General features: G+C 46.0%; 1 long non-coding RNA gene across 1 annotated transcript; it reads right to left on the reverse strand.

Annotated features, from left to right (window-relative positions):
* Nucleotides 1–2484: 2484 nt before the first annotated feature.
* LOC139255869 (uncharacterized) lies at nt 2485–19775 on the reverse strand. The gene is made up of 3 exons (XR_011592142.1): nt 19690–19775; nt 3542–3660; nt 2485–2651 (listed from the first exon to the last, which is right to left on the reverse strand). It is a non-coding gene; the product is annotated as an uncharacterized lncRNA (long non-coding RNA).
* Nucleotides 19776–27375: the final 7600 nt, after the last annotated feature.

Below are 27375 nucleotides of genomic sequence, written 5' to 3' on the forward strand. Positions count from 1 at the left end.
TGGTTAAACAAGGCATACGGAATGTTTGCCGGAGAGTATGCTTAAATTGTATAATACTCTGGTTAGGCCACAGCTGGAATATTGCGTGCAGTTCTGGTCGCCGTATTGCACTGGAGAGGGTGCAGAGGAGATTTACAAGGATGCTGCCTGGAATGGAGAATCTTAGCTATGAGGACAGATTGGATAGGCTGGGTTTGTTCTCCTTGGAACAGAGGAGGCTGAGAGGAGACCTCATTGAGGCATATAAAATTTTGAGGGGCCTGGATATAGTGGATAGCAAGGACTTGTTTTCCTTGGTGAAGGGGTCAATTACAAGGGGGCATAGTTTTAAGGTGGTTGGTGGAAGGTTTAGAGGGGATTTGAGGGGAAGCTTCTTCACGCAGAGCGTTGTGGGGTCTGGAACTCACTGCCTGGAAGGGTGGAAGAGGCAGAAACCCTCACATTTAAAAGGTGATAGGATGGGCACTTGAAGTGCCATAACCTGGAGCTGGTAAGTGGGATTAGACTGGATAACCTCTTGTTGGCTGGCACAGATACGATGGTAAGTACACCAGGAAATCGAATACAGCCAGAGTGATCTCCTCGACTAGTTTCGATTGCCTGGATGGGTTGGAGAGGAATTTTCCCAGATTTTTTTCCTCAATTGGCCTGGGTTATTAACCTGTTTTTTGGTCTCTCCCAGGGGATCACATGGCTCCGGTTGGGGTGGAGTGTAAAATGTTGCGATGCATGGGATATCGCAGTTGTGTGCGATGGACTGGTTGGGCCAGATGCTCTTTACCTTTCCGCCATTGTTCATAGGTTTATATGCAATCTTCAGGGCTGTTGACCGAGGGCCGTGTGGCTCTTTGTCGGCCGGCACTGACAGGATGGGCCGAAATGGCCTCCTTCTGCGCTGTAGTTATCTATGTTTCTATAAGAGCTCATGGGGTTGGGGGTAATATATTAGCATGAATAGAGGATTGGCTAACTAACAGAAAACAGACAGTCGGGATAAATGGGTCATTTTACGGTTGGCAAATGGTAACTAGTGGGGTGCCACAGGAATCGGTGCTGGGGCCTCAACTATTTACAATCTATATTAATGACTTGGATGAAAGGACGGATTGTAATGTAGCCAAGTTTGCTGACGATACAAAGATAGGTGGGAAAGGCAGTTATGAGGAGGACACAAAGAATCTGCAAAGAGGTACAAGAACATAAGAAATAGGAGCAGGAGTAGGCCATTTGGTCCCTCGAGCCTGCTGCATCATTCAATAAGATCATGGCTGATCTGATCATGGACTCAGCTCCACTTCCTTGCCCACTCCCCGTAACCCTTTACTCCCTTATCACTCAAAAATCTGTCTATCTTCGCCTTAAATATATTCAATGACCCAGCCTCCACAGCTCTCTGGGGCAGAGAATGCCATAGATTTACAACCCCGGATGAAGAAATTTCTCCTCATCTCAGTTTTAAATGGGCGACCCCTTATTCTAAGACTATGTCCCCTAGTTTTAGTTTCCCCTATGAGTGGAAAAATTGTGAGGAGGGCACAAAAAATCTGCAAAGGGATATAGACAGGCTGAGTGAGTGGGCAAAAATTTGGCAGATGGAGTATAACGTGGGAAAATGTGAGGTTATCCATTTTGGCAGAAATAATAGAAAAGCAAGTTATAATTTAAATGGAGAAAAATTGCAAAATGCACAGGGACCTGGTGTCCTTGTGCATGAAACACAAAAAGTTAGTATGTAGGTACAACATGTAATCAGGAAGACAAGTGGACAAGGGGATGGAATGCAAAAGTATGGAAGTCCTGTTACAACTGTACAGGGTATTGGTGAGACCACACACAGAGTACTGCGTACAACTTTGGTCTCCTTATTTAAGGAGGGATATACTTGCATTGGAGGCAGTTCAGAGAAGGTTCACTTGGTTGATTCCCAAGATGAAGAGGTTGACTTATGAAGAAAGGTTGAGCAGATTGGGCCTATACTAATTGGAGGTTAGAAGAATAAGAGGTGATCTTATTGAAACATATAAGATACGGAGGGGGCTCAATAAAGTAGATGCAGAGAGGATGTTTCCACTTGTGAGGGAATCTAGAACTAGGGGGCATAATTTCAGAATAAGGGGTCGCCCATTTAGAACTGAGATGAGGAGGAATTTCTTCTCTGAGGGTTGCAAATCTATGGAATTTAGTGCCCGCAGAGAGCTGTGGAGGCTGGGTCATTGAATATATTTAAAGTGGAGATAGACAGATTTTTGAACGATCAGGGAGAGAAGGGTTATGGTGAGCGGGCAGGGTAGTGGAGCTGAGCCCAAGATCAGATCAGCCATGAGCTTAATAAATGGCGAAGGAGGCTCGAGGGGCCAAATGGCCTACTCCTGCTCCTATTGCTTATGTTCTGTAACACCTATCAATCACTGCACCATTCGAAGGATGCCACTGGGTTTCTCTAACACTTTTCATGGCACTAGGATGCTCCAACAATCCTACCTGCTGCATTGCTACAGCTGCAGCCGCTGCTTGCTGTTGTAGGGCCGCTGTCTGCGTGAGCTGATAGCTTGTAGCTGTTTGGGTGGTGAGGCCTGCTGCAGCCAGGGCTGTCTGTTGGGTGTACATGGCTGGAGACGCCCCGAGCAACGAGGGCTGAACACCAAGGGCACCTGATGGAAACAATACATTCAAAGATCACAACAATGGTAGGGTCTTACATAATCGTTTAATTGCGTCGTAACATTACTGAGATCAGAATTGAATGGCTAAAATCATGATTAAATAACGGCAATGGATACTTTGTAAACAGAGGGCACCTTTCAAACAAGGACAACAAATCACAGTCTTGTGCTCCACGAACTGTTGTCGATTTCTGTCCCAGAGTGCCACACACTATCACTGACCTGGTTCATTGTTTCTGTTGCTTATGGGAAATGAGAGGGGAGAGATGGGGTTGAGCAAGGGGGGTGAGAGCTAGGGGTTCAGCGGGGGAGGCGCCGAGCGGGGAGGGGTGGCGAGCGGGGGCCGAGGGGGTGAGCGGGGATGGGGGGGGGCCGAGCGGGAAGGGGGCCGAGCGGGGAGGGGGCCGAGCGGGGAGGGGGCCGAGCGGGGAGGGGGCCGAGCGGGGAGGAGGCCGAGCGGGGAGGGGGGGGGGCCGAGCGGGGAGGGGGGGGGGCCGAGCGGGGAGGGGGGGGGGCCGAGCGGGGAGGGGGGGGGGCCGAGCGGGGAGGGGGGGGGGCCGAGCGGGGAGGGGGAGGGGCTGAGCGGGGAGAGAATTTTACTCTGTATCTAAGCCGTGCTGTACTACCCTGGGATTGTTTGACAGGATAATGTATGTTAAACATTGACTCAAACATTGTGGAAATGAATTAAAATACAATTGAAAACCCTGTTAGCAGACTGAATTCCCGAGCTAGACAGAATGTAAATATGTTTTACAAGTTCTGAAGGTGACCTGGTGTTCAGCTGACCCAACTGCACACATATTGAGATAGATCACATACTGCTGTGCTTTGTCGAGCTATATACGAAATAAACAGCACTACTGAGACCCACTGACCTGGCTGTGTAACAGCAGTGGAGAACTGTGTGGTCCATGGGGGATTCTTCTGTCCTCCAAACTGAGCCATGTTCAGGAATCGAGGGTCTTGCCCTTAATCTTATACAAGTTCAGTTATTCTAGGAGTTAAAGGTACAAGGTGAAGATTATAATCGAACTATATCTGTACTAAATGAGAAATCAGCCACTGCCATTTCCTGGCGTGTATAACTATTAAAATTGCTGGTGTCAAAGTCCACATTATTCTGTGTGCTACGAATGGGTGACTTTATGAACGAAACACAATGATCACTGCAACCAGTAACTAGTGGGGTGCCGCAGGGATCAGTGCTGGGACCCCAACTATTTACAATCTATATTAATGACTTGGAAGAAGGGACTGAGTGTAACGTAGCCAAGTTTGCTGACGATACAAAGGAAAAGCAATGTGTGAGGAGGACACAAAAAATCTGCAAAAGGACAAAGACAGGCTAAGTGAGTGGGCAAAAATTTGGCAGATGGAGTATAATGTTGGAAAGTGTGAGGTCAAGCACTTCGGCAGAAAAAAATCAAAGAGCAAGTTATTATTTAAATGGAGAAAAATTACAAAGTGCCGCAGTACAGCGGGACCTGGGGGTACTTGTGCATGAAACACAAAAGTATGCAGATACAGCAAGTGATCAGGAAGGCCAATGGTATCTTGGCCTTTAATGCAAAGGGGATGGAGTATAAAAGCAGGGAAATCTTGCTACAGCTATACAGGTTGTATACGAGGACACACTTGGAATACTGCGTGCAGTTTTGGTTTCCATGTTTACGAAAGGATATACTTGCTTTGGAGGCAGTTCAGAGAAGGTTCACGAGGTTGATTCTGGGGGATGAGGGGGTTGACTTATGAGGAAAGGTGGAGTAGGTTGGGCCTATACTCATTGGAATTCAGAAGAATGAGAGGTGATCTTATCGAAACATATAAGATTATGGGGGGCTTGACATAGAGAGGATGTTTCTACTGATGGGGGGAGACTAGAACTAGAGGGCACGATCTTAGAATAAGGGGCCGCCCATTTAAAACAGAAATGAGGAGAGATTTCTTCTCTCAGAGGATTGTAAATCTGTGGAATTCATTGCCTCAGAGCTGTGGAAGCTAGGACATTGAATAAATTTAAGACAGAAATAGACAGCTTCTTAAACGATAAGGGGATAAGGGGTTATGGGGAGCGGGCGGAGAAGTGGAGCTGAGTCCATGATCAGATCAGCAATGATCTTATTGAATGGCGGAACAGGCTCGAGGGGCTGTATGGCCGACTCCTGTTCCTATTTCTTATGTTCTTATTAATACAACAGAGTGTGGTTGAGGGGGATGTGGGGCCATTACAGGCAGATGCAGGTGAGTCTATAATGGACAAGGAATCAACTTGCTAAACTTGTATTTTCTATCAGTTTTCACAATAAAGGAAGTGGACAAAAATACCAGTGGCACAAGGGAATCTAAAAATAAAGGGGAACAAATTTATGGATAAATTAAAAAAAAGGTAATTGAGAATATAAGAAGACAAATTTCCAGGACCAGATGGTTTCCACTCCAGGGTCTTAAAACATATTGATATGGAAAAACATTAATTTTCCAAAGCTCTCTAGATTCAGGAATTATAACATAGGATTGGAAAATTGTCACTCCATTATTTAAGAAGGGAGGAGAAATTACAGGGGAGGGGGAAATCAATTGGTTTTGGCTCAGTGCTGGGTGTGAGATCGATGATTGGTTCGATTGAGCTAGGAGTTAAACTAAAAAATAGGACCTCAAAGATAGTAATCTCAGGATTGCTACCAGTGCCACATGCTAGTCAGAGTAGGAATAGCAGGATAGTTAAGATGAATACGTGGTTTGAGGAATGGTGTAAGAGAGAGGGATTCAAATTCCTGAGACATTGGAACCAGTTCTGGGGGAGGTGGGACCAGTACAAACCGGACGGTCTGGGCAAGACCAGAATCGATGTCCGAGGGGGAGTGTTTAAACTAATATGGCAGGGGGATAGGAATCTATGCAGGGAGACAGAGGGAAGTAAAATGGGGACAGAAGCAAAAGGTAAAAAGGAGATAAGGAAAAGTGGAGGGCAGAGAAATCAAAGGCAAAAATCAAAAAGGGTCACATTACAACATAATTCTAAAAGGACAAAGAGTGTTAATAAAACAATCATGAAGGGTCTGTGCCTCAATGCGAGGAGCATTCGTAGTAAGGTGGATGAATTAACTGCGCAGATAGCTGTTAACAGATATGATGTAATTGGGATTACAGAGACATGGCCCCAGGGGGACCAAGGCTGGGAACTCAACATCCAGGAGTATTCAATATTCAGGAAGGATAGACAGAAAGGAAAAGGAGGTGGGGTGGTGTTGCTGGTTAAAGAGGGAGATTAACGCAATAGTAAGGAAGGACATTAATTTGGATGATGTGGAATCTGTATGGGTAGAGCTGCGGAAAACCAAAGGGCAGAAAACGCTAGTGGGAGTTGTGTACAGACCACCAAACAGTAGCAGTGAGACTGGGGATGGCATCAAACAGGAAATTAGGGATGTGTGCAATAAAGGTACAGTAGTTATCATGGGTGACTTTAATCTACATATAGATTGGACGAACCAAACTGGTAGCAATACAGTGGAGGAGAATTTCCCAGAGTACATAAGGGATGGTTTTCTAGACCAATATGTCGAGGAACCAACTAGAGAGCTGGCCATCCTAGACTGGGTGTTGTGTAATGAGAGAGGATTAATTAGCAATCTTGTTGTGCGAGGCCCCTTGGGGAAGAGTGACCATAATATGGTGGAATTCTTTATTAAAATGGAGTGTGACACAGTTAATTCAGAGACTAGTGTCCTGAATGAAAGGTAACTTCGATAGTATGAGACCTGAATTGGCTAGGATAGACTGGCGAATGATACTTAAAGGGCTGATGGTGGATAGGCAATGGCAGACATTTAAAGATCACATGGATGAACTTCAACAATTGTACATGTCGGTCTGGCGTAAAAATAAAACGGGGAAGGTGGCTCAGCCATGGCTAACAAGGGAAATTAGGGATAGTGTTAAATCCAAGGAAGAGACATATAAATTGGTCAGCAAAAAAAGCAAACCTGAGGACTGGGAGAAATTTAGAATTCAGCAGAGGACAAAGGATTTAATTAGGAGGGGAAAAATAGAGTATGAGTGTAAGCTTGCAGGGAACATAAAAACTGAATGCAAAAGCTTCTATTGATAGTAAAGAGAAAAAGAGTAATGAAGACAAATGTAGGTCTCTTGCAGTCAGAATCAGGTGAATTTATAATGGAGAACAAAGAAATGGCAGACCAATTGAACAAATACTTTGGTTCTGTCTTCACTAAGGAAGACACAAATAACCTTCCGGAAATACTAGGGGACCAAGGGTCCAGCGAAGAGGAGGAACTGAAGGAAATCCTTATTAGTCAGGAAATGGTGTTAGGGAAATTGATGGCCGATAAATCCCCAGGGCCTGATTAGTCTGCATCCCAGAGTACTTAACAAAGTGGCCCGAGAAATAGTGGATGTAGTGGTGGTCACTTTCCAACATTCTATCGACTCTGGATCAGTTCCTATGGATTGGAGGGTAGCTAATGTAACACCACTTTTTAAAAAAGGAGGGAGAGAAAACAGGCAATTATAGACCGGTTAGCCTGACATCAGTAGCGGAGAAAATGTTGGAATCAATTATTAAAGATGTAATAGCAGCGCATTTGGAAAGCAGTGACAGGATCAGTCCAAGTTATCATGGATTTATGAAAGGGAAATCATGCTTGACAAATCTTCTGGAATTTTTTGAGGATGTAACTAGTAGAGTGGACAAGGGAGAACTAGTGGATGTGGTGTAATTGGACTTTCAAAAGGCTTTTGACAAGGTTCCACACAGGAGATTATTGCGCAAAATTAAAGCACATGGTATTGGGGGTAATGTATTGATGTGGATAGAGAACTGGTTGAAAGACAGGAAGCAAAGAGTAGGAATAAATGGGTCCTTTTCAGAATGGCAGGCAGTGACTAATGGGTTAGCGCAAGGTTCAGTGCTGGGACCCCAGCTATTTACAATATACATTAATGATTTGGATGAAGGAATTGAAGGTAATATCTCCAAGTTTGCAGATGACACTGAGCTGGGTGGCAGTGTGAGCTGTGAGGAGGATGCTAAGAGGCTGCAGGGTGACTTGGACAGGTTAGGCGAGTGGGCAAATGCAAGGCAGATGCAGTATAATTTGGATAGATATGAGATTATCCACTTCAGTGGCAAAAACAGGAAGGCAGAATATTATCGGAATGGTGACAGATTAGGAAAAGGGGAATTGCTACAAGATCTGGATGTCATGGTACATCAGTCATTGAAAGTTGGCATTCAGGTACAGCAGGCAGTAAAGAAGGCAAATGGCATGTTGGCCTTCATAGCAAGAGGATTTGAGTATAGGAGGTTTTACTGCAGTTGTACAGGGCCTTGGTGAGGCCACACCTTGAATATTGTGTACAGTTTTGGTCTCCTAATCTGAGGAAGGACATTCTTGCTATTGAGGGAGTGCAGAGAAGGTTCACCAGACTGATTCCCGGGATGCCAGGACTGACATAAGAAGAAAGACTGGATTGACTAGACTTATATTCACTGGAATTTAGAAGAATGAGAGGGGATCTCATAGAAACATATAAAATTCTGACAGGATTGGACATGTTAGATACAGGAAGAATGTTCCCGATGTTGGGGAAGTCTAGAACCAGAGGTCACAGTCTAAGGATAAGGGGTAAGCCATTTAGGACCAAGATGAGGAGAAACTTCTTCACTCAGAGAATTGTGAACCTGTGGAATTTTCTACCACAGAAAGTTGTTGAGGCCAGTTCGTTGGATATATTCAAAAGGGAGTTAGATGTGGCCCTTACGGATAAAGGGATCAAGGGGTATGGAGAGAAAGCAGGAATGGGGTACTGAAGTTGCATGATCAACCATGATCTTATTGAATGGTGGTGCAGGCTCGAAGGGCCGAATGGCCTACTCCTGCACCTACTTTCTATGTTTCTATGATACATGCCCCAGAAGCCAGAGGACCAAAAAAATCCTACACCCAATCAGCGAGCAGGAGGGCTGAGAAGGGAAAGCACTGTAACAGTCACAATAGGAGTCAATGTCGTGAGGCTTCCTTCCCTTCAGCCTGCTCCTCTCGAATAAGTGCAGACTCTCACGGGGGATGGTTTTAACAAGGACCAGCAGCCCTCCAGCATTTCATCCAATTAGCCATCATTTCACCCAGGAATTTAATGATGTCAACAGTTATTTAGCCCCAGCAACTCATCCATAATATTACATAGGTGTTTATATACATAATCTGGCGCGCAGGCAGGTACACACAGTCCTAGTGCTCGCCTTTTCCACACTGCAACTATACCCGTATACATAGTTGGAAGAACACAACCTCTAGTTGCTTCTGCTGGGTGTTTTTCACATTTCAAGTGGCGACTGATAATTTCACTCTCACTCCATCACACTTTGCTGAAATCCCAAGTGTCCCCAGTTAGTGTCATTGACCCAGTGAGAGTCAGTGAGCAGTTCTTCCTCATGCTGGCAGTAACTGTTTCAAAATGTACTGACAATTTTATAGCAGTTTGAACAATGCACTGCATGTGTACTGAACTAAGAATCACAAAATCATCTCCTCGGGACGCTGCCACAACAGAGGTGAAAGGGGTCCATTTGTTAAAGATTGACTCCACATTGGGCCCAAGATTCCACAAGAAAAAAAACGGGCGCCCCTCCGAGCTGGGCGCCCGTTTTTCGCGCCTAGAAAAATCCGTGGTATTCTCCACCTACTTACAGGTCCTCTGGCCCTCGGCGCAGCCAGCACGAGCTGTGGGGGGGGCAGAGCCAGGTCCTGGCGCTGAAAACAGTGCCGGGACCTCTGCACATGCGCGCTACAGTCGGCACGCAATTGCAGTAAGCTCCAGGTGCCGAACTGTGTGGGAGGGGCCCGAAGCACGCAGCCCCTAGCCCTGGCTGAATGGCCTCACCGGGGCTTCGTGAATGAGGCTCCTCGCACGGCCAGCTCCTGCTCCCCCCCCCCGACCAGACCCGACACTTGCTCCCACACCGCCCCCCCCCCCCGCCCGAGACCCGACACCCACTCCCCCCTGCCTGACCCGACCCGCGCTCCTGTTCCCCGACCCATCTCTCTCTCTCTCTCTCTCTCTCTCTCTCTCTCTCTCCTCTCCCTCCCTCCTCTCCCTCCCTCCTCTCCCTCCCTCCTCTCCCTCCCTCCTCTCCCCCCCCTCTCTCTCTCTCTCTCTCTCTCTCTCCCGCTCCGCGGCACGAACGGCTGCAGAATTCTCCCTGGCTGAAGCACTATCACACAGGTAGGAAGATGGTTTATTTAATCTTTTCTTGGCTTATAAATGTTTATTCAGGTTGGATTTATTTGTATAATATTTGTAGAAGTATAAATAAGGATTTATTGTCGAATTTAATGAGTTCCCTTCCCCCCCTCCCCCCCACCTCGTTCTGGACGCCTAATTTATAACCTGCGCCTGATTTTTTAATGTGTAGAACAGGTTTTTTCAGTTCTACAAAAATCTTCACTGGCTCCATTCTACTTTAGTTTGGAGTACATTTTCACTGTGGAAACTTTCAAATCAGGCGTCAGTGGCCGGACACGCCCCCTTTTGAAGAAAAAATTCTGTTCTAAACTAGAACTGTTCTACCTGACTAGAACTGCAGAAAAAAAAATGTGGAGAATTGCGATTTCTAAAATAGTCCGTTCTCCACCAGTTGCTCCTAAAAATCAGGCGCGAATCATGTGGAAACTTGGGCCCATTAAACCTATTGAGGCCCATTACAGTACATACAGGGAACAAGCTCAACATCCTACACCGCTGAACCAGACATATCCTCCGCAATAAACAGCCCACCTCAGTGCCGTTCACAACTTCAATGTAACTAATGATTAATGCCCAATTACTGTCCCAATCGCACACTTAAACGTCAGCCATGGCTCAATTGGAGGCAGAAGGTTGTGGGTCCTATTCCAGAGACTGAAGCACAAAAGTCTGGACATAAAAGATCTTATGGTACTATTTCGAAGTAGAGCAGAGGAGTTATCCTCAGTGACAGGGCCAATATTTATTCATAACCCTCTGAGTGAAGAAACACCTCCTCATCTCAGTCATAAATAGCCACCCCTTATCCTGAGGCTGTGACCCCTATTTCTAGACTCTCCAGCCAGGAGAAACAACCTCTCAGCATTTACCCCTGTCAATCCACCTCAGAATCTTGTGTTTCAATTAGATCACATCTCATTCGCCTGAACTCGAGAGTATAGGCCCAATGTACTCAATCTCTCCTCATAGTACAAACCTCTCACCCCAGGGATCAATCTAGTGAACCCTTTGTTGCACCACCTCTGAGACAAATATGTCCTTCCTGAGATAAGGAGATCAAAACTGTGCACAGTACTCCAGGTGTGGTCTCACTAAAGCCCTGTACAATTGAACTCCAACCCCCTTTCAATAGAAACATAGAAATTTCCCTTACTTATTGCTTGATACACCTTCATTGTAACAATCAGAGGCAGGGTAAATACCCTTCAATTGTACTAAAGCCCCAGGGTAAATACCCACAGTGTGCCTGAGGTAAATAACCTCAGTGTCACAGTCCCCGGGGCAAATACAATCAGTGTCCCAGTTCCCGGGGTAAATACCTTCAGCGTCCCAGTTAACTCTTAGATCACAACTAATGAGAAGAAGCTTGCAGGGAACATTAAGACGGATTGCAAAAGTTTCTATAGATATGTAAAGAGAAAAAGGTTAGTAAAGACAAATGTAGGTCCCCTGCAGTCAGAATCAGGGGAAGTCATAACGGGGAACAAAGAAATGGCGGACCAATTGAACAAGTACTTTGGTTCGGTATTCACGAAGGAGGACACGAACAACCTTCCGGTTATAAAAGGGGTCGGGGGGTCTAGTAAGGAGGAGGAACTGAGGGAAATCCTTATTAGCCGGGAAATTGTGTTGGGGAAATTGATGGGATTGAAGGCCGATAAATCCCCAGGGCCTGATGGACTGCATCCTAGAGTACTTAAGGAGGTGGCCTTGGAAATAGTGGATGCTTTGACAGTCATTTTCCAACATTCCATTGACTCTGGATCAGTTCCTATGGAGTGGAGGGTAGCCAATGTAACCCCACTTTTTAAAAAAGGAGGGAGAGAGAAAACAGGGAATTATAGACCGGTCAGCCTGACATCGGTAGTGGGTAAAATGATGGAATCAATTATTAAGGATGTCATAGCAGTGCATTTGGAAAGAGGTGACATGATAGGTCCAAGTCAGCATGGATTTGTGAAAGGGAAATCATGCTTGACAAATCTTCTGGAATTTTTTGAGGATGTTTCCAGTAGAGTGGATAAGGGAGAACCAGTTGATGTGGTATATTTGGACTTTCAGAAGGCGTTCGACAAGGTCCCACACAAGAGATTGATGTGCAAAGTTAGAGCACATGGGATTGGGGGTAGTGTACTGACATGGATTGAGAACTGGTTGTCAGACAGGAAGCAAAGAGTAGGAGTAAATGGGTACTTTTCAGAATGGCAGGCAGTGACTAGTGGGGTACCGCAAGGTTCTGTGCTGGGGCCCCAGCTGTTTACACTGTACATTAATGATTTAGATGAGGGGATTAAATGTAGTATCTCCAAATTTGCGGATGACACTAAGTTGGGTGGCAGTGTGAGCTGCGAGGAGGATGCTGTGAGGCTGCAGAGCGACTTGGATAGGTTAGGTGAGTGGGCAAATGCATGGCAGATGAAGTATAATGTGGATAAATGTGAGGTTATCCACTTTGGTGGTAAAAACAGAGAGACAGACTATTATCTGAATGGTGACAGATTAGGAAAAGGGGAGGTGCAAAGAGACCTGGGTGTCATGGTACATCAGTCATTGAAGGTTGGCATGCAGGTGCAGCAGGCGGTTAAGAAAGCAAATGGCATGTTGGCCTTCATAGCAAGGGGATTTGAGTACAGGGGCAGGGAGGTGTTGCTACAGTTGTACAGGGCATTGGTGAGGCCACACCTGGAGTATTGTGTACAGTTTTGGTCTCCTAACCTGAGGAAGGACATTCTTGCTATTGAGGGAGTGCAGCGAAGGTTCACCAGACTGATTCCCGGGATGGCGGGACTGACCTATCAAGAAAGACTGGATCAACTGGGCTTGTATTCACTGGAGTTCAGAAGAATGAGAGGGGACCTCATAGAAACATATAAAATTCTGACGGGGTTAGACAGGTTAGATGCAGGAAGAATGTTCCCAATGTTGGGGAAGTCCAGAACCAGGGGTCACAGTCTAAGGATAAGGGGTAAGCCATTTAGGACCGAGATGCGGAGGAACTTCTTCACCCAGAGAGTGGTGAACCTGTGGAATTCTCTACCACAGAAAGTTGTTGAGGCCAATTCACTAAATATATTCAAAAAGGAGTTAGATGAGGTCCTTACTGCTAGGGGGATGAAGGGGTATGGCGAGAAAGCAGGAATGGGGTACTGAAGTTGAATGTTCAGCCATGAACTCATTGAATGGCGGTGCAGGCTAGAAGGGCCGAATGGCCTACTCCTGCACCTATTTTCTATGTTTCTATGTTTTCTATGTCATCTCAAAGGACACCGAACTGGTCGTTAAATCGGCCTCCCGGTAACAGTAGCAAACCAAGCAAATCGAACGGTCCTCTCCAAAGAAAACTACATGTAGGCCCAGCCATCTGAATGTGCCAACTCAACATCGAAGACATCTCTCATTCAAAATGCGAATACCTTGAAAGATTACTCAAGGAACACAGTGTTGAGAACCGTTCACGACGACTTCCCCAACAGTTAACACAGGCCCTCAATCATAAACATGGGATCGAAATTCCTGTTATTACAACAAAACCGGAGCCATGACAGAACTTCAAAAAAGTTGACATCATCAGATGGATTCCACAGATTTATAGGAATTATTAAAGCTGCCCCAAAACGCAGTATGTCTTGGGTGTTTAGAAAGACATAGATTCCTTGTTGGACGAAAGAAAGTGAGGCTCTCTACCAGGAGTATTCGCTGAACAAGAACCTAGCCACAGCCACTGCAATGCTGGAGTCCTTGAACTCGGTGAGACATGAAAGGTGGAGGTACCTTGTGCAGAAGACCAACTTCACTCACTCCAGCAAGAAAGCATGGACCCTGCTCCATCAATTTGGTGTAGCAAACCCCGCCTATAAACACAGGACGACTATCAGCAGACAAATTCCTCTGCACGTCTATCCCCCACCAGGATGGCCTGAGGGTGCTCCATTTCTTCCTCGAGCGACCATCAGTGCAGAGCCAACTTGATACAAACATCAAAGGCTCCGGTGGACCAAGAATTTTGTCAGCAGATGAAGCGGCAGTTTTCGACAAACTTGACGGCAGCACCAAGATTGCCAACTATGTCTGATCCATTCACCTTGGACGAACTAAACGCAGCCCTGTCGACAACCAAATCTGGAAAAGCTGCTGGTCCAGATGGTGTTTACCCAGAATTCTTAAAAGCACAGGGACCCAAAGCGAAGAGATAGTTGACTTCCTTCTTCTCTGAGGTACTGACAACTAGTAAAATTCCACACATTTGGAGGGAGATTAAAATAATTGCCCTCCTGAAGCAGGGGAAGAAGAATGCTTCTGAAACCTCCAGCTACTGCCCGATCTCCTTACTTTGTACCTGTTATAAAGTGCTGGAGAGGCTACTACTCCACAGACTGGCCCCATCATTGAGCTAACCATCCCTAAGGAACAAGCGGGCTTCCGGAGTGGCCGTACCTGCTGCGATCAAGTGGTAGCTTTAACAACGCACATCGAAGAAAGCTTCCAGTGCCAGCTCAAGACTGCCGTAGCTCAAGACGCCCTCCGCCACTTTAACAGTTTCCAGGCCCCAACCGTCTCCTTTTCACTATGGATGTCCAATCTCTCTACACTTCTATCCCCCACCAGGATGGCCTGAGGGCGGTCCGCTTCTTCCTCAAGCAGAGGCCCAACCAGTCCCCATCCACCTCCACCCTCCTCCACCTGGCTGAACTTGTTCTCACATTGAACAACTTCTCCTTTAACTCGACTCACTTACTCCAAATTAACAGTGTTGCTATGGGAACCCGCATGGGTGCTAGCTATGCCTGCCTTTTCGTAGGATATGTGATGACATATTGATGACTGCATCGGTGCCTTTTCCGGCTCTTGTCCTGAACTAGAAAATTTCATTCTCTTTGCATCCAATTTCCACCCTTCCCTCATCTTCACATGGTCCATCTCCGACTCTTCACTTCTTCGACAGCTGTGTCTCCATTTCTAGGCATAGATTATTGACAAATATTCACTATAAGCCCGGTGACTCCCAGCTACCTGGACTACAATTCCTCCCACCCCACATCCTGTAAGGACTCCATTCCATTCTCCCAGTTTCTCCGTCGCATCTGCTCTGATGACGCCACCTTCCACACTGGTGCCTCTGACATGTCTTTCTTTTTCCTCAACCGAGGATTCCCCTCCGCCATGGTTAACATGGCCCTCGACCTTGTCCCTTCTATTTCCTGCATCTCTACTCTCCCCCCTTCCTCCCCCTCTCAGAACCATGACAGGGTCCCCTTTGTCCTCACCTTTCACCCCACCAGCCTCCACATTCAACGGATCATTCTCCGCCATTTCTACCACCTCCAGCGTGATCCCACCACCAATCACATCTTCCCCTCCCCTCTCAGCATTCCGAAGGGACCGTTACCGCCCCCGCCCCCCCCCACCCCCCACAACACCCTGGTCCATTCCGCAGTCACCCCTAGCATCCTCTCCTCTTCCTACGGCACCTTCTCGAGCAAGCGCAGGAGATGCAACACCTGCCCCTTTACTGTCTCCCTTCCCACTGTCCAGGGCCCCAAATATTCCTTCCAAGGCATATAAATTGGCCAGAAAGAAAAACAAACCTGAGGACTGGGAGAAATTTAGAATTCAGCAGAGGAGGACTAATGGTTTAATTAGGAGCGGGAAAATAGAGTATGAGAGTAAGCTTGCAGGGAACATAAAAACTGACTGCAAAAGCTTCTATACATATGTGAAGAGAAAAAGATCAGCGAAGACAAATGTAGGTCCCTTGCAGTCAGAATCAGGTGAATTTATAATGGGGAACAAAGAAATGGCAGACCAATTGAACAAATACTTTGGTTCTGTCTCCACTAAGGAAGACACGAATAATCTCCCGAAAATACTAAGGGACCGATGGTCTAGCGAGAAGGGGAAACTGAGGGAAATCCTTATTAGTCAGGAAATTGTGTTAGGGAAATTGAAGGGACTGAAGGCCAATAAATCCCCAGGGCCTGATAGTCTGCATCTAAGAGTACTCAAGGAAGTGACCCTTGAAATAGTGGATGCATTGGTAGTCATTTTCCAACATTCTATAGAGACTGGATCAGTTCCTATGGATTGGAGGGTAGGTAATGTAACCACACTTTTTAAAAAAGGAGGGAGAGAGAAAACAGGGAATTATAGACCGGTTAGCCTGAAATCAGTAGTGGGGAAAATGTTGGAATCAATGATTAAAGATGTAATAGCAGCGCATTTGAAAAGCAGTGACAGGATAGGTCCAAGTCAGCATGGATTAATGAAAGGGAAATCATGCTTGACAAATCTTGTAGAATTTTTTGAGGGTGTAACTAGTAGAGTGGATAAGGGAGAACCAGTGGACTTTCAAAAGGCTTTTGACAAGGTCCCACACAAGAGATTAGTGTGCAAAATTAAGGCACATGGTATTGGGGGTAAGATATTGACGTGGATAGAGAACTGGTTGGCAGACAGGAAGCAAAGAGTGGGAATAAACAGGTCCTTTTCAGAATGGCACGCAGTAACTAGTGGGGTGCCAGAGGGTTCAATGCTGGGATCCCAGCTATTTACAATATACATTAATGATTTAGACGAAGGAATTGAAGGTAATATCTCCAAGTTTGCAGATGGCACTAAACTGGGTGGCAGTGCGAACTGCGAGGAGGATGCTAAGAGGCTGCAGGGGGACTTGGACAGGTTAGGTGAATGGGCATGTGCATGGCAAATGCAGCATAATGTGGGTAAGTGTGAGGTTATCCACTTTGATTGCAAAAACAGGAAGGCAGATTATCGGAATGGTGACAGATTAGTAAAAGGGGAGGTGCAACAAGACCTGGGTGTCATGGTACATCAGTCATTGAAAGTTGGCATGCAGGTACAGCAGACAGTAAAGGCGGCAAATGGCATGTTGGCCTTCATTGCGAGGGGATTTGAGTATAGGAGCAGGGAGGGCCTTGGTGAGACCACACCTTGAGTATTGTGTGCAGTTTTGGTCTCTTAATCTGAGGAAGGATGTTCTTGCTATTGAGGGAGTGCAGAGAAGGTTCACCAGTGATTCCCGGGATGGCAGGACTGACATATGATGAAAGACTGGATCGACTAGGCTTATATTCACTGGAATTTAGAAGAATGAGAGGGGATCTCATAAAAACATATAAAATTCTGACGGGATTGGACATGTTAGATACAGGAAGAATGTTCCCGATTTTGGGGAAGTCCAGAACTAGAGGTCACAGTTTAAGGATAAGGGGTAAGCCATTTAGGACCAAGATGAGGAGAAACTTCTTCACTCAGAGAATTGTGAACCTGTGGAATTCTCTACCACAGAAAGTTGTTGAGGCCAGTTCGTTGGATATATTCAAAAGGGAGTTAGATGTGGCCCTTACGGATAAAGGGATTAAGGGGTATGGAGAGAAAGCAGGAATCGGGTACTGAAGTTGCATGATCAACTATGATCTTATTGAATGATGGTGCAGGCTCGAAGGGGCGAATGGCCTACTCCTGCACCTATTTTCTATGTTTCTCCCCTCCCCCTTTCAGCGCTCCTTCAGAATCGGTTCATTTCAAACATTCGCAAGTTCTGATGAAGGGTCATCGATGTGAAACATTAACTCTCTCCACAGATGCTGCCTGACCCGCTGAGATCTCCAGCATGTTCTGTTTTTATTACTGGCGTACCATTCGTGGACCTCTCAGCGGCGTATGACATAGTATGGAAGCATGGACTTCCTTTCAAGCTCTCTACCATTTTACCCTACAGAACAACGATGCATCTGCTTAACTCCATGCTTAGCTACCGACACTTTCATGTGTACTCTAGCACCCAGAAGAGTAGATATTGGACATTGATCAACAAACTTCTACATACGCTGATGACATTACCTTGGCCATGCAAAACACAAATCTGTCCATCACCGAGAGACCCTGACCAGTTACTTAGAGGATGGAGGCCTACTTCCGCCAATGGCCACTCCGGCCAAACCCACAAAAGACCGTCACCTTGACATTCCAATTCAACACCCATCAAGCAAACCAAACTTTAAAGTCTCCATGCCAAAAAAAACCTATTTAGGAATCATGCTTGATCACACCCTGGCATATAGACAACATTTCAAGAACCTTGGGAAGAAACTAACGAGTAGGGTCAACTTGATCCAGAAAGTCACTGGACCCACATGGGGAGCAGACGCTCAAGCCCTCCGTACAGCAGCACTCCGGTGTACTTTACAGAGGAGTACTGCTCTCCGGCATGGCTAACAAGTCCACATGACAAATCCGTTGATGTCCAGTTGAATTCTACAATGGAATTATCACTGGTACGCTTTTATCGACACCAACACCGTGGCTCCCCGTGCTTGCAAACATTGCATCACCACACCTACGCCGCGAATATGCAATCTCCAGAGAATACAACCACTACACCAGCAAAGACAATACCGATCCAGGCTGACTGGAACAACCGACTACCAACCCGTCTCAAATCTAGGCCATTTTAGACCGTAGCCGATGCCCTTTAATGATCTCCCCTCAGCCTTGATGACCGATGGCGAAATGCTTGCAACGACTGCGACATACGGAATGGATTTCTTATAGAGGACCCCACAGTACAACCTGAAGGATCAAACCTTCCTCGCAGAGTGGACAACCATCAACTGCATTAAAACTGGTCATGGTTATAGATGCTGCCACTTTCTCCATAGGTGGAAGATTAAAGCATCCCCATCATGCAACTGTGGAGCTCCAAATCAGACCCTGGAGCACATCATTTGAATACTTCCCTCAGAGGAAATTTGCAGGCAGCCTACAACATATGCACACTGTTACACCGGAAGCTTTGGCCTGACATTTGATTTGCTACTACCATACAAAAGAGCATTACAGTTCCCGGGGTAAATACTCTGTGTCCCAGTCCCCGGGGTAAATACCCTCAGTGTCCCAGTCCCCGGGGTAAATACCCTCAGTGACACAGTCCCAGGGGTGAGTACCCTCAGTGTCACAGTCCCCGGGTAAATACACTCAGTGGCCCAGTCCCCGGGTTAAATACCCTCAGTGTCCCAGTCCCCGGGTTAAATACCCTCAGTGTCCCAGTCCCAGGTTTAAATACCCTCAGTGTCCCAGTCCCCGGGTTAAATACCCTCAGTGTCCCAGTCCCCGGGTTAAATACCCTCAGTGTCCCAGTCCCCGGGTTAAATACCCTCAGTGTCCCAGTCCCCGGGTTAAATACCCTCAGTGTCCCAGTCCCCGGGTTAAATACCCTCAGTGTCCCAGTCCCCGGGTTAAATACCCTCAGTGTCCCAGTCCCCGGGTTAAATACCCTCAGTGTCCCAGTCCCCGGGTTAAATACCCTCAGTGTCCCAGTCCCCGGGTTAAATACCCTCAGTGTTCCAGTCCCCGGGTTAAATACCCTCAGTGTCCCAGTCCCCGGGTTAAATACCCTCAGTGTCCCAGTCCCCGGGTTAAATACCCTCAGTGTCCCAGTCCCCGGGTTAAATACCCTCAGTGTCCCAGTCCCCGGGTTAAATCCCGGATCCGGACCGATGCCTTGCCAGGTGCTGCCTCCGCTCAAGGGCCCTCTTGTGCCTCGAGTTAGGCCCGAGGCGGGCTGGTGCCGGACGAGGCCGCAACTTGAGGGCTCCCCGGCAGCGCACAGCTCCGAGCTCCGGGCTCCGGTCCGGTCCGGTCCCGAGTCAACTCCCAACACGCCTCTAACATCAACACACCGCGTAAGAGGCTCGCGGTTCGCGAAACTCAGGCCACCGGTCAAATTAAAACTCACCACAGCCTCCATCAACTGGGAAAGGCCTCAGCACCAATCAGCAGCGGGAAGCCAACAGCCTCTAGCGTCATGGCGCAACCAAATACGTCACCGCGCACCACGCGGCGCCCTCCCACAGCAATTGTGTGTAATACTCACCCTCCCGCAGTAACTGTGCAGTAATCACCCTCCAAGTCACTGTGTGCATACTCACCCACCCGTAGTAACTGTGTAATACTCACCCTCCCACAGTCACTGTGTGTAATACTAACCACCCGCAGTAACTGTGTAATAATCACCTTCCCGCAGTAACTGTGTGTAATACCCTCCCGCAGTAACTGTGTAATAATCACCCTTCCTCAGTCACTGTGTGATACTCACCCTCCCGCAGTAATGTGTGTAATACCCTCCTGCAGTAACTGTGTGTAATACTCACCCACCCGCAGTAACTGTGTAATAATCACCCACCCACAGTAACTGTGTGTAATACACTCCCGGTGTGTAATACTCACACTCCCACAGTAACTAGATTCCCTTCCGCAGTAACTGCGCACAACACTCACCCTCCAACAGTAACTGTAATAATCACCCTCCCGCAGTAACTTTGTAATAATCACCCTCCCGCAGGAACTGTGTGTAATTCTCACCTTCTCGCAGCAACAGTGTGTAATAGTCACCCTCCCGCAGTAACTTTGTAATACTCACATTCCCACAGTAACTGTGTGTAATAATCACCCTCCCACAGTAACTGCGTGTAATACTCACTCTCCCGCAGTAACTGTGTGTAATACTCACCATCCCACAGTAATTGTGTGTAATAATCACCCTACCGCAGTAACTGTGTGTAACACTCACCCTCCAACAGTAACTGTGTGTAATAATCACCTACCGCAGTAACTGTGTGTAATACTCACCATCCTGCAGTAACTGTGTGCAATAATCACCCTCCCACAGTAACTGTGTATAATATTCACCCTCCCGCAGTAACTGTGTGTAATAATCACCATCCCACAGTAACTGTGTGTAATATTCACCCTCCCGCAGTAACTGTGTGTAATAATCACCATCCCACAGTAACTGTGTGTAATACTCACCATCCCGCAGTGACTGTGTTTAATACTCACCCTCCCGCAGTAACTGTGTGTAATAATCACCCTCTCGCAGTAACTGTGTTTAATACTCACCCTTCCACAGTAACTGTGTGTAATAAATCACCCTCCCACAGTAACTGGATGTAATACTCACCGTGCCACGGTAACTGTGTGTAATAATCACCCTTCCGTAGTAACTGTGTGTAATACTCATTCTCCCACAGTAACTGTGTGTAATACTCACCCCCCGCAGTAACTGTGTGTAATACTCACTCTCCCGCAATAACTGTGTGTAATACTCACCCTCCCACAGTAACTGTGTGTAATAATCACGCTCCCACAGTAACTGTGTGTAATACTGACCCTCCCACAGTAACTACATACCCTCCCGTAGTAAATGCGTGCAACACTCACCCTCTGACAGTAACTGTGTGTAATAATCACCCTCCCGCAGTAACTGTCTTTAATAATCACCCTCCCGCAGTAACTGTGTGTAATAATCACCCTCCCTCAATAACTGTGTGCAATACTCACCCTCCCACATTAACTGTGTATAATTAGCACCCTCCCACAGTAACTGTGTGTAACACTCACCCTCCCACAATAACTGTGTGTAATAATCACCCTCCCACAGTAACTGTGTATAATACTCACCCTCCTAACAGTAACTGTGTGTAATAATCACCCTCCCGCAGTAACTGTGTGCAATAATCACCCTCCTGCAGTAACTTTATAATAATCACCCACCTGCAGTGTGTAATAATCATCCTCCCACAGTGATTAATAATCACCCTCACACAGTGCGTAATAATCACCCTCCCACAGTAACTCTGTGTAATAATCACCATCCCACAGTAACTGAGTGTAAAAATCAACATCCCACAGAAACTGAGTGTAATAATCACCATCAAACAGTAACTGTGTGTAATGATCACCCTCCCACATTTTCTGTGTAATAATCACACTCCCACAGTGTGTAATAATCACCCACCCACAGTATCTGTGTAATAATCACCCTCCCACAGTATCTGTGTAATAATCACCCTCCCACAATGTGTAATAATCACCCTCCCGCAGTAACTGTGTGTAATACTCATCCTCCCGCAGTAACTGTGTGTAATAATCACCATCCCACAGTAACTACGTGTAATACTCACCATCTCGCAGTGACTGTGTTTAATACTCACCCTCCCGCAGTAACTGTGGGTAATAATCACCCCCTCGCAGTAACTGTGGTTAATACTCACCCTTCCACAGTAACTGTGTGTAATAAATCACCCTCCCACAGTGCCTGTGTAGAATACTCATCCTCGCACATTAACTGTGTGTAATAATCACCCTACCACAGTAACTGGATGTAATACTCACCGTGCCACGGTAACTGTGTGTAATAATCACCCTTCCGTAGTAACTGTGTGTAATACTCATTCTCCCACAGTAACTGTGTGTAATACTCACCCCCCGCAGTAACTGTGTGTAATACTCACTCTCCCGCAATAACTGTGTGTAATACTCACCCTCCCACTGTAACTGTGTGTAATAATCACGCTCCCACAGTAACTGTGTGTAATACTGACCCTCCCACAGTAACTACATACCCTCCCGCAGTAACTGCGTGCAACACTCACCCTCTGACAGTAACTGTGTGTAATAATCACCCTCCCGCAGTAACTGTCTTTAATAATCACCCTCCCGCAGTAACTGTGTGTAATAATCACCCTCCCTCAATAACTGTGTGCAATACTCACCCTCCCACATTAACTGTGTATAATTAGCACCCTCCCACAGTAACTGTGTGTAACACTCACCCTCCCACAATAACTGTGTGTAATAATCACCCTCCCACAGTAACTGTGTGTAATAATCACCCTCCCGCAGTAACTGTGTGCAATAATCACCCTCCTGCAGTAACTTTATAATAATCACCCACCTGCAGTGTGTAATAATCATCCTCCCACAGTGATTAATAATCACCCTCACACAGTGCGTAATAATCACCCTCCCACGGTAACTCTGTGTAATAATCACCATCCCGCAGTAACTGAGTGTAAAAATCAACATCCCACAGAAACTGAGTGTAATAATCACCATCAAACAGTAACTGTGTGTAATGATCACCCTCCCACATTTTCTGTGAATAATCACCCTCCCACATTATCTGTGTAATAACGACCCTCCCACAGTAACTATGTGTAATAATTAGCCTCCCACAGCATCTGTGTAATAATCACACTCCCACAGTGTATAATAATCACCCACCCACAGTATCTGTGTAATAATCACCCTCCCACAGTATCTGTGTAATAATCACCCTCCCACAATGTGTAATAATCACCCTCCCGCAGTAACTGTGTGTAATACTCATCCTCCCGCAGTAACTGTGTGTAATACTTACACTCCCACAGTAATTGTGTGTAATACCCACCCTCCCGAAGTAACTGTTTGTAATACTCACCCTCCCTCATTAACTGTGTAATAATCACCCTCCTGCAATAAATGTGTGCAATACTCACCCTCCCGCAATAACTGTGTAATAATCACCCACCCGCAGCAACTGAGTGTAATAATCACCCTGCCGCAGTAACTTTGTAATAATCACCCTCCCACAGTAACTGTGTGTAATAATCACCCTTCCACAGTGTGTAATAATCACCCTCCCACAGTGTGTATTAATCACCCTCCCACAGTATCTGTGTAATAATCATCCTCCCACAGTAACTGTGTGTAATAATCACCATCGCACAATAACTGAGTGTAATAATCACCATCGCACAGTAACTGAGTGTAATAATCACCATCCCAATGTAACTGTGCGTAATAATCATCCTCCCACAGTATCTGTGTAATAATGACACTCCCACAGTAACTATGTGTAATAATCACCCTCCCACAGTATCTGTGTAATAATGACCCACCCACAGTAACTATGTGTAATAATCACCTTCCCTCAGTATCTGTGAAATAATCACCAGCCCACAGTGTAATAATCACGCTCCCACAGTATCTGTTTAATAATCACCCTTCCACAGTAAAGGTGTGTAAGAATCACCCTCCCACAGTAAATGTGTGTAATACTCATCCTCCTGCAGTGACTGTGTGTAATACTCATCCTCCCGCAGTAACTGTATAATACTCACCCTCCTGCAGTAACTGTTTATAATACTCACCCTTCCGCAGTAACTGTGTGTAACACTCACCTTCCCGCTGTAACTGTGTGTAATACTCACCCTCCCACAGTAATTGTGTGTAATACCCACCCTCCCGCAGTAACTGTTTGTAATACTCGCCCTCCCTCATTAACTGTGTAATAATCACCCTCCTGCAATAAATGTGTGCAATACTCACCCTCCTGCAATAACTGTGTAATAATCACCCACCCGCAGCAACTGAGTGTAATAATCACCCTCCCACAGTAACTGTGTGTTATAATCAGCCTCCCGCAGTAACTGTGTGTAATAATCACCCTCCCACAGTAACTGTGTGTAATATTCACCCTCCCGCAGTAACTGTGTGTAATAATCACCATCCCACAGTAACTGTGTGTAATACTCACCATCGCGCAGTGACTGTGTTTAATACTCACCCTCCCGCAGTAACTGTGTGTAATAATCACCCTCTCGCAGTAACTGTGTTTAATACTCACCCTTCCACAGTAACTGTGTGTAATAAATCACTCTCCCACAGTGACTGTGTGTAATATTCACCCTCCCACAGTAACTGTGTGTAATAATCACCCTACCACAGTAACTGGATGTAATACTCACCGTGCCACGGTAACTGTGTGTAATAATCACCCTTCCGTAGTAACTGTGTGTAATACTCATTCTCCCACAGTAACTGTGTGTAATACTCACCCCCCGCAGTAACTGTGTAATACTCACTCTCCCGCAATAACTGTGTGTAATACTCACCCTCCCACAGTAACTGTGTGTAATAATCACGCTCCCACAGTAACTGTGTGTAATACTGACCCTCCCACAGTAACTACATACCCTCCCGCAGTAAATGCGTGCAACACTCACCCTCTGACAGTAACTGTGTGTAATTATCACCCTCCCGCAGTAACTGTCTTTAATAATCACCCTCCCGCAGTAACTGTGTGTAATAATCACCCTCCCTCAATAACTGTGTGCAATACTCACCCTCCCACATTAACTGTGTATAATTAGCACCCTCCCACAGTAACTGTGTGTAACACTCACCCTCCCACAATAACTGTGTGTAATAATCACCCTCCCACAGTAACTGTGTGTAATACTCACCCTCCCACAGTAACTGTGTGTAATAATCACCCTCCCGCAGTAACTGTGTGCAATAATCACCCTCCTGCAGTAACTTTATAATAATCACCCACCTGCAGTGTGTAATAATCATCCTCCCACAGTGATTAATAATCACCCTCACACAGTGCGTAATAATCACCCTCCCACAGTAACTCTGTGTAATAATCACCATCCCACAGTAACTGAGTGTAAAAATCAACATCCCACAGAAACTGAGTGTAATATTCACCATCAAACAGTAACTGTGTGTAATGATCACCCTCCCACATTTTCTGTGAATAATCACCCTCCCACATTATCTGTGTAATAACAACCCTCCCACAGTAACTATGTGTAATAATTAGCCTCCCACAGCATCTGTGTAATAATCACACTCCCACAGTGTGTAATAATCACCCACCCACAGTATCTGTGTAATAATCACCCTCCCACAGTATCTGTGTAATAATCACCCTCCCACAATGTGTAATAATCACCCTCCCGCAGTAACTGTGTGTAATACTCATCCTCCCGCAGTAACTGTGTGTAATAATCACCATCCCACAGTAACTACGTGTAATACTCACCATCCCGCAGTGACTGTGTTTAATACTCACCCTCCCGCAGTAACTGTGGGTAATAATCACCCCCTCGCAGTAACTGTGTTTAATACTCACCCTTCCACAGTAACTGTGTGTAATAAATCACCCTCCCACAGTGACTGTGTAGAATACTCATCCTCGCACATTAACTGTGTGTAATAATCACCCTACCACAGTAACTGGATGTAATACTCACCGTGCCACGGTAACTGTGTGTAATAATCACCCTTCCGTAGTAACTGTGTGTAATACTCATTCTCCCACAGTAACTGTGTAATAATCATCCTCCCACAGTAACTGTGTGTAATAATCACCATCGCACAATAACTGAGTGTAATAATCACCATCGCACAGTAACTGAGTGTAATAATCACCATCCCAATGTAACTGTGCGTAATAATCATCCTCCCACAGTATCTGTGTAATAACGACCCTCCCACAGTAACTATGTGTAATAATTAGCCTCCCACAGCATCTGTGTAATAATCACACTCCCACAGTGTATAATAATCACCCACCGACAGTATCTGTGTAATAATCACCCTCCCACAGTATCTGTGTAATAATCACCCTCCCACAATGTGTAATAATCACCCTCCCGCAGTAACTGTGTGTAATACTCATCCTCCCGCAGTAACTGTGTGTAATACTTACACTCCCACAGTAATTGTGTGTAATACCCACCCTCCCGAAGTAACTGTTTGTAATACTCACCCTCCCTCATTAACTGTGTAATAATCACCCTCCTGCAATAAATGTGTGCAATACTCACCCTCCCGCAATAACTGTGTAATAATCACCCACCCGCAGCAACTGAGTGTAATAATCACCCTGCCGCAGTAACTTTGTAATAATCATCCTCCCACAGTAACTGTGTGTAATAATCACACTTCCACAGTGTGTAATAATCACCCTCCCACAGTGTGTATTAATCACCCTCCCACAGTATCTGTGTAATAATCATCCTCCCACAGTAACTGTGTGTAATAATCACCATCGCACAATAACTGAGTGTAATAATCACCATCGCACAGTAACTGAGTGTAATAATCACCATCCCAATGTAACTGTGCGTAATAATCATCCTCCCACAGTATCTGTGTAATAATGACACTCCCACAGTAACTATGTGTAATAATCACCCTCCCACAGTATCTGTGTAATAATGACCCACCCACAGTAACTATGTGTAATAATCACCTTCCCTCAGTATCTGTGAAATAATCACCATCCCACAGTGTAATAATCACGCTCCCACAGTATCTGTTTAATAATCACCCTTTCACAGTAAAGGTGTGTAAGAATCACCCTCCCACAGTAAATGTGTGTAATACTCATCCTCCTGCAGTGACTGTGTGTAATACTCATCCTCCCGCAGTAACTGTATAATACTCACCCTCCTGCAGTAACTGTTTATAATACTCACCCTTCCGCAGTAACTGTGTGTAACACTCACCTTCCCGCTGTAACTGTGTGTAATACTCACCCTCCCACAGTAATTGTGTGTAATACCCACCCTCGCGCAGTAACTGTTTGTAATACTCGCCCTCCCTCATTAACTGTGTAATAATCACCCTCCTGCAATAAATGTGTGCAATACTCACCCTCCTGCAATAACTGTGTAATAATCACCCACCCGCAGCAACTGAGTGTAATAATCACCCTCCCACAGTAACTTTGTGTTATAATCAGCCTCCCGCAGTATCTGTGTGTAATAATAACCCGCCTGCAGTAACTTTGTAAAAATCACCC

The sequence above is a fragment of the Pristiophorus japonicus genome, unplaced genomic scaffold (assembly GCF_044704955.1).
Source record: "Pristiophorus japonicus isolate sPriJap1 unplaced genomic scaffold, sPriJap1.hap1 HAP1_SCAFFOLD_653, whole genome shotgun sequence".
Taxonomy (NCBI): domain Eukaryota; kingdom Metazoa; phylum Chordata; class Chondrichthyes; family Pristiophoridae; genus Pristiophorus; species Pristiophorus japonicus.